Raw genomic sequence first — 15,947 nt, forward strand, 5'->3', positions numbered from 1 at the left:
CAATAGAGTTTAGGCAGTACAGGATTTATCATCCATAGAAATAATTGCACTCAGTCATTCAAAATGTTTTTAGTATTTCTATGTGTGAGGTACTTTTGTAGACCTTGAGGTGCAGCACTGAAGCAGAGAGACAGAGCCCTTCCCTTACAGGCTCTTTCCTCTAACTTATATTCTTGTAAGGGGAGGCAAAGATAAATAAGTGCAAATCAACAGAAGTCATCTCAGTGCTAAGCGATATAAGGATAAAGAATGACTAGGAAGAGGATATAAGAGGGATTCTCACAAGGGAAACAAGAGAAATCGAGTGTGCAGAAGGATAAATTATTCATTGAAGCTAAAACTATGAGATGTTTCAGTTTTCATTATAAGTCACTGATTTTGTTTAAATTAACTTTTTGATAAACATTTTTGAAGATGCCAGCAATTGCTTTTGGCTCTCTGAGCACCACCATGGCGGTCGGCAAGAACAAGCGCCTTACGAAAGGCGGCAAAAAGGGAGCCAAGAAGAAAGTGGTGGACCCATTTTCTAAGAAAGATTGGTATGATGTGAAAGCACCTGCTATGTTCAACATATGAAATATTGGGAAAACGCTGGTCACGAGGACCCAAGGAACCAAAATTGCGTATGATGGTCTCAAGGGTCGTGTTTTTGAAGTGAGTCTTGCTGACCTGCAGAACGATGAAGTTGCATTTAGAAAATTCAAACTGGGCCGGCGCCGCGGCTCACTAGGCTAATCCTCCGCTTAGGGCACCGGCACACCGGGTTCTAGTCCCGGTTGGGGCACCAGATTCTGTCCCGGTTGCCCCTCTTCCAGGCCAGCTCTCTGCTGTGGCCAGGGAGTGCAGTGGAGGATGGCCCAAGTGCTTGGGCCCTACACCCCATGGGAGACCAGGAGAAGCACCTGGCTCCTGCCATCGGATCAGCGCGGTGCACCGGCCGCAGTGTGCCAACCGCGGCAGCCATTGGAGGGTGAACCAATGGCAAAAGGAAGACCTTTCTCTCTGTCTCTCTCTCTCACTGTCCACTCTGCCTGTCAAAAAAAAAAAAAAGAAAGAAAGAAAGAAAATTCAAACTGATTACGGAGGATGTTCAGGGCAAAAACTGCCTGACTAACTTCCATGGCATGGATCTTACCCATGACAAAATGTGCTCCATGGTCAAAAAATGGCAGACCATGATTGAAGCTCATGTTGATGTCAAGACTACCGATGGCTATTTGCTTCATCTGTTCTGTGTTGGTTTTACCAAAAAACGAAACAATCAGATACGGAAGACTTCCTATGCTCAGCACCAGCAGGTCCGCCAGATCTGGAAGAAGATGATGGAAATCATGATATGGGAGGTGCAAACAAATGACTTGAAAGAAGTAGTCAATAAATTGATCCCAGACAGCATTGGAAAAGATATAGAGAAGGCTTGCCAATCTATTTATCCTCTCCATGATGTCTTTGTTAGAAAAGTGAAGATGCTGAAGAAGCCCAGGTTTGAATTGGGAAAACTCATGGAGCTTCACGGAGAAGGTAGTAGTTCTGGAAAAGCCACTGGGGATGAGACGGGTGCGAAAGTCGAACGAGCTGATGGCTATGAACCACCTGTTCAAGAATCTGTTTAAAATTTAGACTTTAATAGTGACAAATAAAATGTCCTATTTGTGAAAAAAAAATGCCAGCAATTGCTACTTTTTACTACTATTTTTCTCCTTGAGGGTGGAATAATTACCTCAGAAACCACTGAATCCTGTTCTTTCTAGCACAGTGACTTGCAGAGACTGGGCATTTTCTACACTTTCTAAACCAATGAAATATAACACAGTAGCAAGAAACATTTCTTCATTTCTTGGCAGCACGGGAAACATTAACCCTAACAACCTACTGATGTTGGCTGATGCTGGTATTTGTTCTTGGCAAAACATGTTCTTTTTGTTTTGTTTTGTTTTTCTTTGACAGGCAGTTAGACAGTGAGAGAGAGAGAGAGAGAGACAAAGGTCTTCCTTTTTCCATTGGTTCACCCCCCAAATGGCTGCTAAGGCCAGCGCACTGCGCCAATCCAAAGCCAGGAGCCAGGTGCTTCCTCCTGGTCTCCCATGTGGGTACAGGGCCCAAGGATGTGGGCATCCTTCACTGCACTCCCGGGCTACAGCTGAGAGCTGGACTGATAAAGGAGCAACCAGGACAGAATCCAGCACCCCAACGGGGACTAGAACCCAGGGTGCTGGCACCGCAGGCTGAGCATTAACCAAGTGAGCCGCAGCACCGGCCCAAAGCATGTTCTGAAGGAGTTCACATTGAACTTGAATCTGTACTTTGAGAAATCTTGGCAGTGCCTTTAAAATATTTTCAAAATATGATACTAGGCGTATTTCAATTCATGCATTTTAGATATTTTTTTCCTATAGAAATTCAAAACATCTACTAAATTTCCTGCCTTTTGTTTGCTTTAACTGGATAATTTCTCAGACCTATTGTGCATTGGAAAAATATATTCCCTTCCCCCGAAAACTTTCTGCTCCCTTCTGAAACTCGCAGTAGGATTCATAACAGTAACCCCTTTTTGTTAAGTTCTGATCTTTCCTGGTAATTTCTTGTTTCTTTCAGGATAAAATGTAATGGCAATGGCTTTGATGTCTTTATCTTGCTTTATCCTTTCTTCTTTAAGAAGCAGTTGTTGTTCATTCTTGGCTCTCAGAATATGCTTTATGTAACATCAGCATGAAAAGAATTAGAATGGAGATGTATATTCCTTTTTGGAACTGTGTCTATTTACCTAATATAAAAGATAGAGAAGTTTTTCAAAAATGTCGTGGAATAATGCTGTACTCTTTCCAATTTCACAGCAACATCTGAGCCGTGACCAAACTATTTGACAAGAATGAATATTAAATTAGGACATGGAGAAGAAAGATAATATAGACTTTTCTTACTGAGATAACAAATTAATGATAGATGCATTTTAAAGTAAAGAAGAAAGAATTAACACATGGGCTGAGAGAGGAGACATAAATTACAAGAAAATAATTTGAAATGCAACCTTTAAATGAATTACCATAATCATGTACCATAATGACAGTATAATAGAATTTCCAATAAAAGAGATATCCCCATAAACTGGAATTGTCTTAAACACAATTAGGGAATGACAGGTATTAGAGATAAATATTTTAAAATAAAGAGAGTTAAATGCACAACTTACTCATTACCAATGTAATTTGCTTCCTTCTAACACCCAGTCCTCATCTCCTGTCACTCACTTCTCTCCAGCCACACTGCATTCTTGCTATCCTTGGTGGATTCATATACTACTCAGACCTGTATACTTTGAAATGTTCAAGAAATGAGTCTGAGCTTTACATAAGAACTATTGCTCTAAATATTTTATTTTTGCTCATTAGAATGCTGTATCATATCATTTGGAATAAATTAAGTGTGAAAACTCGATACCAACTTTATAATTAAAACACAAAATATTTTTGTAGAGATTGAATGAGATAGTATAGAAAGCACAATCTCTATATTGCTGGTTTTCAAAGGAGTATATTGACACATTTTCAAATATAACTAACTGACTCATAAAATGTTTCTGATTCAGAAAATCTATAGCAACAAAAGCATAGCAAATAAAAATAAAATATTTGTGTTGGTTTGTAGCATACCCTCCCCAACATATTTCTTCCTATGTACTATGATTTGAATAGGATTTGGCTCCTGAACTCAAGCAGACAGTTAAGTCTCAAAGTCATGAACTGATGTTCCAACAGGGTGGAGGCTTGGACAGATTATAATGAGGCTAATGAAGAAGGATCTAGTGGAAAATCCCTAGGTCACTGGGACATGATATTGAAAGGTGATTCTCGGGGCCAGCACTGTGGCACAGCAGGTTAACGCCCTGGCCTGAAGCGCTGGCATCCCATGTGGGCTCCACTTCTAGTCCCAGCTGCTCCTCTTCCGATCCAACTCTCTGCTATGGCCTGGGATGGCAATGGAGGGTGGCCCAAGTCCTTGGGCCCCTGCACCCATGTGGGAGACCTGGGAGAGGCTCCTCTCCTAGCTTTGGATATTCATGGTTTTTAACCTGGGGAAAGCCATGATATCCAAGAAAAACAACTTAGGCTTGCATGCTTACAATAACAGGATACAAAGGATATGCTGGAAGAAGTTAGAAAACTGACAAAACTGGGGACCAGCATTAAGGTGCATTGGGTTAATCCTCCATGTTTGACACCGACATCCCTTATCCAAGCACAGGTTCTAGTCTAGGATGTTCTGCTTCCCGTCCAACTCCCTATTAATGTACCTGGGGATGTAGCAGAAGATGGTCCAAATGCTTGGGCCCCTGTCACTCACATGGGAGACCCAAATGAACTCCAGGCTCCTGGATTTGGCCTAGCCCTGCCTGAGCTGTTGCAGTCATTTGGAGAATAAACCACTGGATGGAAGATCTCATTCTCTCCTTGTCTCTCCCTCTCTTTGCCATGTTGCCTTTTAAATAAATAAATAAATAAGTAAAGTATGAGACTGAAAATGATTGTTTATAGTTCTTGTCTATATCCCCGTGAAACAATGGTCTATCTATTTTTTACTTGGAGAACGTTATGGTTAGTGGTATATTAAGCCTATGATTATAAAGTAAATGGAAAGTATGTTATTGCAAAAATTAAAGGAAAGAAAAGAAAGGAAAGAGAGGGGATTGAGAAAGGGAGGGAAGTACAGTTATCTTCTTATAACTGTATCTATGAAATACATGAACCCTGTTCTCTATATTAATAAAAATTAATTTTTGTTAAAAAAGAAAGAAAACAATCATGACAGCTTATCTTAATGAAATAAAATTAGAATACATATGTGGAAGAGTGAAATTAGATCTCTACTTCTTAACTTAATGAACTCAAATGGATCAGAAAATGAACTCAAAATGGATCATAGACCTCAATGTAAGATGTGAAACCATAAAATTTCTAGATGAATACATAAGTGAAACACTTGAAGACATTAAAATAAGTAATTTCTTTGGATAAGGACCCTAAAGTACAGACAACAAAAGCAAAAATAATCAAATTAGATTATATAAAACTAGAAACATTGCATAGCAAAAAAAGAAAAATCAATCAATAGATAGTAGCAAGGGAGAAAACATTTATACACTATTTACCCAACAAAGAATTAACACCTGGAGTAGATAAGGAACTCAAACAACTCAACAGTATAATAATAACTAATAATAATAATCCAACTTTAAAATGAGCAATCTGATTAGACACTTATTAAAAGATTATATAGTCAAAGTATACTAATATTCAATATCACTAGAGATTAGGAAAATGCAAAGAAAAACCACAATGAGACATGTCAGTTATCAGAGGCCAGCATTGTGACGTGGAGAGTTAACTGTTGCTTGTGATGCTGGCATTCCCTACCAGAGTACCAATTTAAATCCTGGCTTCTCCACTTTTGACCCAGTGTTCTACTAATGCACCTGGGAAGACAGTGAAGGACAGTCCAACTGCATGGATCCCTGCCACTGATGTGGAAGACCAGGATGACGTTCTTGGCTCCTGGCTCCATCGTGGCCAAGACCTAGCTGCTGTGACCATTTGAGGAGTGATCCAGAGGATAGATGTCTTTTTGTATGTGTGTGTGTGTTTGTATGTGTGTGTTTCTGGCTTTTAAATAGATCAATAAATAAATAATTTTAAAAAGGAATGCCAATTATCAAAAAAGGTAATAAATAACAAATGCTAAAAAGGATGCAGAAAAGGATAACTCTTATACAATACTGGTGTTCCTAAAAAATGTATGGAGATTCCTTTAAAAACTAAAATAGGTGTACAATATGACCTAGCAATCTCAGTATCAAGAGCATATATAAAATAACTAAAATTGTTATATCAAAAGATGTCAGCACTCTGATGTTTATTGTAGCACTATTTACAATAACCAAGATACAGAATCAACCAATGTCCATCAATGGATAAAGGATAAAGAAAATGTATACACAATGGAACATTATTTAGGTTTAAAAGGATGAATCCTAGGGCCAGTGCTGTGGCACAGTAGTTTAATCCTCTGCCTGTGGCACTGGCATCCCATTTTGGTGCAGTTCTAGTTCTGGCTGCTCCACTTCCAGTCCAGCTCTCTGCTATGGCCTGGGAAAGCACGAGAAGTTGGCCCAAGTCCTTGGGCCCCTATACCCATGTGGGAGACCAGGAAGAAGCTCCTGGCCCCTGACTTTGGATCTGCACAACTCCAGCCATTGTGGCCATTTGGAGAGTGAACCAACGGAAGGAAGACCTTTCTCTCTCTCTCTCTCTCTCTCTCTCACTGTAACTCTAACTCTCAAATAAAAGAAATAAAATCTTTTTTAAAAAAGGATGAAATCCTGTCATTTTCTGCAAAATGATGAAATGGAGGACATTATGGCCATCAAAAATTAGAGTGAGTAAGTTCTAATGTTCCACAGCAGTGTGGAGTGACTATAATTCACAATGAACTAGCACTTGTTTTATGAGCAAATGGAAGAGAAAAGCAAAAAGGCTCCAAACATACAGTAATAACTAGGAGAAAGAAGTTTTAATTACCTTAATTTGAGCAGTATACACAGAATACATTTATTGAAATAAAACTGTAAGCTAAATACATGCAATTATTGTTAATCAAAAATTTCTTTAAATATTTAAGCAGATAAAAATAACTTCATTTTATCGTCACACATTCTCTAGAAAAAAAATTTAAAATAATTGCAATCACCTAGGATATGACATGTTTTTTATTAGTCATTGAGCTTTCTCAGTAATATCTAAAATAAATCCTTAACTTTCAGTCATTTGTTGTTATTAAAGCAATATCATTTTCATATTAAGACTTCATCCTGTTCATTTTAAAGTTTCAAATAGAGTTATTTGAGGAATTTTTGGATGGCCATCATCATTCTTTAACAGTGATTCCAAAAGAGATACCCAAAATGTAATCCATGTACTGGTGCTGGTGTAATAATTGATGGTTATTGCATTGCAATAGTTTAAGGACCTTGCTTCAAAATGAAAATAAAATCTATTACTAAGCATTGTATATAGTTCAAATGAAAGTAGATAAATTCTAATTTATAGTTGAAATTTCAGCACTTAATTAAGAGAAAAAGTAAATGAAAAGCAAATAAATATGTAAAAGGCTTAAAGATCCCTAACATACAAACTGACCTAATTGAACTTTTTGGAACATGCCACTCAATAAAAGCAAAATACAAATTATTCTAAGAGTGCATGGGAAATATTTTGAACTGAATATAAAAATGAATAAGAAATGAATATATTTCAAGATTTATCATGTGTAACTATGACTGTCTTAAAGAATTTATAGCCAGACGGTTTATGTCAGTGAAAAGTAAAGGTCTAAAATCTATGATCTAACCTTCTTTTAAAAATGTTTTAAAGAGCAAATGTTGTGGTATAGTCAGATAATCCACACTTGCAATACCAGCACCCTATATTAGAGCACGGGTTTAAGTCGAGGCTGCTCCATTTCTGATCTACCTCCTTGCTAGTATGTATGGGAAGGCAGTGGAAGATGCTTCAAGTTCTTGGGACCCTGGCATCCATATGGGAGACCCTGATGGCTCTTGGTTTTGAATGGATCCCCTCAGTATGACAGAGAGTAATGTAAGTGACACCACTATGTACTGAATTTATAAAACCAAAAGTTTGAAAATTACCTTTGATTGTGGAAAAGTCAATATATCCCAAGGCTCTTTAAAAATTTAACTAAATCTTATTAACCTCCTGCAACAATAACAAGAATAAACAGAAGACACAAATTATCAATGTCAAGAATGAAAGAGACTCCTATGGGTCCCTCTCTCTCTCTCTCTCTCTCTGCCTCTCTCTGCCTCTCTGTTACTCTGCCTTTCAAACAAATAAATAAATCTTTTTTTTTTTTTAAAAAAAAAAGCATGGAAGAAAAACTCATCACTACCAAACCACAGATTGATGAAAGATAAGGTTTTCCAATTTCAACAATGTAGATAAAATGGCCTTTATTAAAAATATTACCAATATTTAAAAAAAATAAGAGAAGCTCATAAACAATCTGAATACATTCAAAAACCTAAATTAAAATGAGAAAATCATGAAAGGTAAAAATTATGAAAATGAGCACAGGAGAACACAGAACATCTAAATTTCTTACAGTATGTTATATTTTATTTCATTTATTTACTTCATATCATATTAAACTATATTATATGTTACATGATATACTTGTAGATTATGTATGAAGAAGTCAATCTCAAATTTTAAAACTTTCCCAAAGATAAAAGCACAATGCTTTATTTGCTGAATTCTAGAAAGCATTTAAATAGCAGTGATATAATTCTATTACAACTCTTTCAAAATAAAGAGAGTGAAAATTCTCAACTAACTTTATGGACTGACTATTACCCTGAAACAAAAAACAGACCAAGGCATTACAAGAAAACTAGAGCAGAATTTCTCATTGTATATGCAGAACTCCCTAATGAAATATCAACAAACCTAATTTGACAATATATAACAATAGTAATACATCAAAATAACTGAGGTTTATCCCCAAAAAATGCAAGACTAAGTTGATATTCCAATCAATATAACTGCCTACTAACACACTAAAAGAGAACTACATATTCACTAGTAGATACATAAAAGTTCAATGACAAAATGGAATACCTACTCATTATATAAAAAAAAATAGCACACTAGTAAAAAATTGAGACTTCCTCACTCCAGTAAAGAGTATTACAAGAAAATCTATAGCTAACATTATATCTAATGTAAAATATGCAACTCTTTACTCCTAAAATTTGGAACAAATCAAGGATGTCCACTCAGATGATCCCTATTTGTGTTTTCAAGTGCTAACCAATGAGATTTAAAAAGATAAGAAAAGGTCCTAAAAAAAAGGGTGGTAGGGACCAGCATTGTGATGTAGTGCATAAAGCTGTCACCTGCAATGCTGGTATCCTGAATGTGTGCCTGTTCGAATCCCGGGTGATCCACATCCCATCCAGTTCCCCTGCCAATGCACCTGTGAAAGCAAAGGAAGATGGCCCAAGTCCTTGGGCCTCTGCAGCCACACATAGGAGATCAGGAAGAAACTCTTGGTTTCTGGCTTTAGATCATTCAAGCTCTAGCCATTGGGGTCATTTGGAGAGTGAACCAGTGGATGGAAGGTCTCTCTCTCTCTCTTTCTCTCTCTCTCTCTCTGTCTCCTTGTCTCACTCTCTGTAATTCTGCTTTCAAATAAATTAAACAAATTTCTTAAAAAATGGATGGTAAAGGAAGAGGTAAAACTATCCTTATTGGAAGACAAAACAGTGAATACAGAAAGCCCTATGAACCAGAAAGTTTTTATAATTAATAAGGTTATTTGGCAAGGTGACAGGAAATAAGGAAATGTTGAGAAATGAAACATATGTCCACATCAATACTTCAACATAAATGTTCTTAGTAATTTTATTTATTTTTAAGCTTCTGTTTAATGAATGCAAATTTCATAGGTACAACTTTAGGAATATAGTAGTTTTTCCCTTCATACCAACCCTCCCACCTCACTCTCGTCCCACCTCCTACTCCCTCTCCCATCCCATTCTTCATTAACATTCATTTTAATTAACTTTATATACAGAAGACCCCCCTCTATACTAAGGAAAGATTTCAACAGTTCGCACACACAAACCACACACAATGTATACTGTTTGAGAACAAGTTTTGCAGTTAATTCTCATAGTACAACTCATTAAGGACAGAGATCCTACATGGGGAGTAAGCGCACAGTGACTCCTGTTGTTGATTTAACAATTAACACACTTATTTATGATATCAGTGATCACCCAAGGCTCTTGTCATAAGATGCCAAAGCTATGGAAGCCTTTTGTGACAACAAACTCCATCAGTATTTAGACAAGGCCATAAGCAAAGTGGAAGTTCTCTCCTCCCTTCAGAAAAAAGTAGATCCTTCTTTGATGGCCCATTTTTTCTACTGGGGTCTCACTCACAGAGATCCTTCATGTAGAATATTTTTTGCCACAGTGTCTTGGCTTCCCATTTCTGAAATGCTCTCATAGGCTTTTCAGCCACATCTTAATATCTTAAAGGCTGATTCTGGGGTCAGAGTGTTACTTAAAGCAATTGTCATTCTATGAGTCTGCTATGTGGACTGTTTCCCATTTTGGTCATTCCCTCCTTTTTAAACTCTTTCTAATATTATTACCAGGCACTTGATGCTATTTATATGATCTCCTTAACACTTAATGTTATCTATATATTCACTTTAACACTTAATATGATCACTTTAACAATTAAGTTGGCATTTTTACCATCAATTTTAATGTGATTTGGAGTCCCATGACAAAGTAACTTAATTTATATCTAAAACTGGAAACAATACAAAATTTCATCAACAGTCAAGTAGATGAACAAAATGTGGTATAGCCACCTGTTATACAACTCAACAACAACTGTAGATAAATTCGATAATAGTATAGAGAACAAAAACTACACAGAGAAATCTATATACAGTATAACTGAAACTATATTTAACTGTAAAAATATTAATCTAAACTATCATGACAAGAAATCTGATCAGTGTTTGCCTGAAGATGGCATGTGGATTGACCTAAGAAGATATACATGTAGGTAGGTCACATAAATTGTTTGGTCAACAGACACAGCTCAGCCTATACCTCAGGTCACCTCAGTACAAAAGCTAGATATTTAAGTGAAGAAGCCTCCCAGATAATTCCAGTTACCAACCACTTCATCAGTCCAAGATGAGAACACAGGTATCTTAGAGAAAAATATATGTTAGTCAGGCAGTGCTGTGTCTAAATTCCTGACACATAGAATTTCTTTTATTTTTAATTTTTATTTATTTATTTTCATTTTACTTGAAAGGGAGAGAGAGAGAGAGACAGACACACACACACACAGAGAGAGAGAGAGACAGAGAGAGAGAGAAAGAGAGCACTTCTATCTTCTTGTCGACTGTTCTAATCATCACAAAAGCAAACAAAAGATTTACTAAGAATATGGAGAGTCAGGCTAGTCAGGAGACAGCAACACAATCCATCTCCTCCATGTGGGTGACAGGCTCTCAAGTAATTGAACCATTATCTGTTTCCTCTTAGGGTAAGCATTAGCAGGAAGTTGTATCAGAAATAGAGTAGCCAGAATTTGAATGAGGAAGTCTTATATGGGATTCAGGTATCCCAAGAAGTGATGTTAATTTCTGTGTCACATACCTACTCCAACAAATGTAATTTCTATTTGTAATACAGTGGTGTTGATTTATCCTACCAAATTTGGTTTAAATTGTTACACAGTAAGAATTAAGCAGTATAAAGATAGCTAGGTACGTCATGGTAAAAATGTTGAAAATACAAGAAAAAGAAATATCTTAAATGAAGTTAGGAAACAAGACACATTAAAAACAATAGCAAACAAAGGATTTACTAATAACATCAAAAGAAACAATTAAAATTTGAATATAGTGAAACATTTTTAAATTTCTAAAAGTCACTGGCAACACAGAATTCTATAGAATCTAGAGTAAATATGAAATAAGAACATCTTCTGGGAAAAAATGAATTCAGCATAGATTTACACTAACAGAAATATAATAATAGGAAAATGCATAGAGAATCAAAGTAGATTAGTAGTTTCCTAGAACTAGGAGTGAGAAGTCATTTTTAAATTGAATATTGTAAATGAATGAATTTTATGGTATGCAAGATATATATATATATATATCAACAGATTTGTTTTCAGAAAGTAGAAGATAAAAATACTAAATAGTTCTCTTCAGACAGAAAAATAATCACAGTGGAAATTCAAAGATGCATAAAGGAATGAAAAGCAACAAAAAAGTATATATATATATATATATATATATATGAATGTTTATACCATGAAACATCCATAATAATGTATTGTCAGGTGTTAATGACAAAGAGAATTAAAATACATGAAAATAGATCATTATGTGTTGGGAGAGAAGCAAATGGATAAAAATGTTCTATCTTCTTACATTGTACTGCCAATATATATAAGATTTTGGTAAGTCAAGAATGCATTGATGAAAATCACATAATAATTAAGGATTTGTAACCAGGGAATATAAATAACTTTACAAAACAAAAACAAGAAAAACAACCCAATCTGAAAATACAAAAAAGTTCAAAAGGTAAAATGGACATTTCAGCCAAAAAAAAAAAAAAAATACACAAATGGTTGATAACTGCATTAAAAGATGCTTAACATTATTAGCCAACTGAGAAATGTAAATTAAAATCACAAGATACCACTTCAAAACCATGAGAATAGCTTTCATCAAACAGATAATATCAAATGTTAAGAAGGATACAAAGAAATCTGAATATAGCCCTACCACAGGATCCAGCCATCCCACTCATTAGAATTTACCCAAGGGAAACTAAATTGGCAAATAAAAGAGCTCTCTGCACCTCAATGTTTATTGCAACTCAATTCACAATAGCTAAGACATGGAATCAACCTAAATGCCTATCAACAGAAGACTGGATAAAGAAATTATGGGATATGTACACTATGGAATACTACACAGCAGAAAAAAATGAAATCCAGTCATTTGCAACAAAATGGAGAAATCTGGAAAACATCATGTTGAGTGAAATAAGACAGTCCCAAAGAGACAAATATCATATGTTCTCCCTGTTCTGTGACAACTAACTGAGCACCAAAAAGGAAACCTGTAGAAGTGAAACTGATACTATGAAAAACAATAATTTGATCAGCCCTTGTCCCAACTGTCAAGGAACAGCTTACTATTTTATTCTTTTTAGAATTTTCTTTTTCTGCTTAATACCACTGGTGGAGTTTTTTAATTAACACAGAATTATTCTTAGGTGTTTAAATCCAACTGAAAATTTATCCCTGTTAAAAATAAAAGTGGGAATAAGAGAGGGAGGAGATGTACAGTTTGACAAATGCTCAATCTTACTTAACCCTAATGTAAAGCTAAAAACTTGCCGTGGGATTCCAAATCCCATTAAGTTGGCAGGTACCAATGCCATCTTACTAATTAAAGTGATCAGTTTAAATTCATAACTGACCATAGAGATAGGATTAAGTATCAAAAGGAGCACATAAATAAGACCAGTGTCTCTAATAATAACAAATAGAATTAAAAAGGAGAGAATGATCCAACATGGGAAGCGGGATCCACAGCAGACTCATAGAATGACAAATACCCTAAGAGCACTCTGGCCTCAGAATCAGCCTTTAAGACATTCAGATCCGGCTAAAAAGCCCATGAGAGTATTTCAGGCATAGAAAGCCAAGACACTGTGGGGGAAAAAATGACCTAAATGAAAGATCTCTGTGAGTGAGATCCCAGTGGGAAGAAGGAGCAACCTTTTCTGAAGGGAAGAGAGAACTTCCACTTTGATTATGGCCTTGTCTAATTAAGGTTTTGGAGTTTTTGAACTCAAGAGGCTTCCATAGCCTTGGCAGCTCATGACAAGAGCCTCAGGTGATTACTGACATCATAAATAAGAGTGTCAATTGTTAAATCAACAACAGGAGTCACTGTGCACTTGCTCCCCATGTAGGATCTCTGTCCTTAATGTGTTGTACTATGAGAATTAATGGTAAAAATGGTCTTCAAACAGCATTTTATACTTTGGGTGTCTGGGTGCAAACTGTTGAAATCTTTTCTTAGTATATACTAAGTTGATCTTCTGTATATAAAGATAATTAGAAACGAATGTTAATGAAGAATGGGTTGGGAGAAGGAGTAGGAGATCAGATGGTTTGCAGGTGGGAGGGTGGTTATGGGGGAAAGAATCACTATAATCCAAAGGTTGTACTTTCGAAATTCATATTTATTACATAAAAGTTTTCTATTTAAAAAAAAAAAAACAAGGATACAAGGAAAACGCAGCCCTTCAGAAGCCTTTAGAAAAGAGTATCACAGTATTTTAAAGAGTTAAAAATGCACCCCAATATGGTCCATTCCTCGAGAGTCTCTCCAAGACAAATTAAAACATATGTCTACATAAAGACATATTCATAGCAGCATTTGACCATAGGTAACAGAAACAATACAAATGTCCACAAGTTGATGACAAGTAAATCAAATTCATTACATCAATACAATGGAATACTATTTAGTAATACAAAGGATGAACTATTAATGCACTAAAGGCAGGAATAAACCACAATAACATTATAAAAATGTGAAAAGCCAAGCATAAAGACTATGTCTTTTTCCATTTCTATGAAATGTTCATAAAAGAAAAATTTATAGATACAGAAAGCAGAACATTGGGACTGGACACCCTCTCCAAGAGAGCAATTTTGAGGGTGATCAAAAACTAGAGTAATAATGGCTACAGAAATCCTCTGCCTGTGGTGCCAGCACCCTGGGTTCTAGTCCCGGTCGGGGCACTGGATTCTGTCCCAGTTGCTCCTCTTCCAGTCCAGCTCTCTGCTGTGGCCCAGGAAGGCAGTGGAGGATGGCCCAAGTGCTTGGGTCCCTGCACCCTCATAGATCAGGAGGAAGCACCTGGCTCCTGACTTCGGATCGGTGCAGCTCCGGCCATAGCGGCCATTTGGGGGGTGAGCCAACGGAAGGAAGACCTTTCTCTCTGTCTCTCGCTCTCACTGTCTAACTCTGCCTGTCAAAAAAAATTTTAAAAAATAATGGCTACATATTTACTAAAATTACACAGATTTACTAAATTACTAAATTACACAGATTTACTAAAATCCACAGATTTACTAAAATTCACTCTTTTATGTGTGTATAATAAGTGAATTTTAGGTGTGAAAATTGCACTTCGGTAAAGTTATTAAGGAAATTATAGTAACAAAATGCTCAAAGTGGGCTAGCATTGTGACACAATGGGTTAAACCACCCATTGCAAGGCAGGCATCCTTTATCAAGGTGTTGAGTAGAGTCCTGGCTATTCTACTTTCGATTCAGCTTCCTGCTAATGCACCTGGGAAAGAAGTGAAGGCTAGCCAACACTTGGGCTCCTGCCACATATGTGGGAGACCAGGATGGAATTCCTAGCTCCTGGCTTTGGCCTGGCCTAGATCTGGCTGTTGCTGCCACTTGTGGAGCGAATCAACAGGTAGGAGATCTCTGAAGCCCTCTCTCTCTCACTCTGCTTTTTAAATAAATAAAAAAACAAATCTTTACTAAAATGCTTGAAAATAAAAACCTTAGGGAAATAGCACATATGAGGGACATATCATGTGGAAAGAAATCTAGGTCACAACATGAGGATCCACCACTGTATGTGGGTTAATGACAATTTTTCTAATACTTTTCCAAAGTAATATCAAAATTTTTACATACTTCATTCACACACTACTATAGAGAATATTTCATTGCTTCTTTATTCTTCACAAAATCTAATGATAAAGGGTTCTAGCATTTCTATTTTAGGAAAGGAAAACTAAAACTCAGAGAAGTGGAACAAGTTTTCCAAACATGATCCTGGCAGATTAATTAATAATACAAATACTAATAATACTTTTCTGGTGTGTGTGTGCGTGTGTGTGTGTTGATTTTAAGTTTATGTTTGTCCATTCTTTGATGGCATAGTAAAAAGATTAGTGACATAACCAGATGTACTCTAGTTCAAGGATATAAACAGAAGACAACACTACAGGGAGACAAACTGCCTGAGATAACAATTCAGTTAGGCAATATCATCTATCAATCATAATTACAAGTATCTTTATGGTCCTCCTTACAAATTTAGTCACTCTCCTAATCAGCCTCAAAAGTTATCAAGGGATCATAACAAAGTTGCAGAGGAAATTATCTATGACCAATGCTTTCTTTCAGGCAAATATTAATCAAAATTTAGACTCCCATTCCCCCAATTCAATTGAAAGATGGACAGAAAGAGATCAACCACTGAGAGTAATAGCTGC

The 15,947-nt window shown here is 36.3% G+C and overlaps 1 pseudogene; it reads left to right on the plus strand.

Annotated features, from left to right (window-relative positions):
* Positions 1-442: 442 nt before the first annotated feature.
* LOC133769395 (small ribosomal subunit protein eS1-like) lies at positions 443-1,658 on the plus strand (annotated as a pseudogene).
* Positions 1,659-15,947: the final 14,289 nt, after the last annotated feature.

Source organism: Lepus europaeus, chromosome 11 (genome assembly GCF_033115175.1).
Source record: "Lepus europaeus isolate LE1 chromosome 11, mLepTim1.pri, whole genome shotgun sequence".
Taxonomy (NCBI): Eukaryota; Metazoa; Chordata; class Mammalia; order Lagomorpha; family Leporidae; genus Lepus; species Lepus europaeus.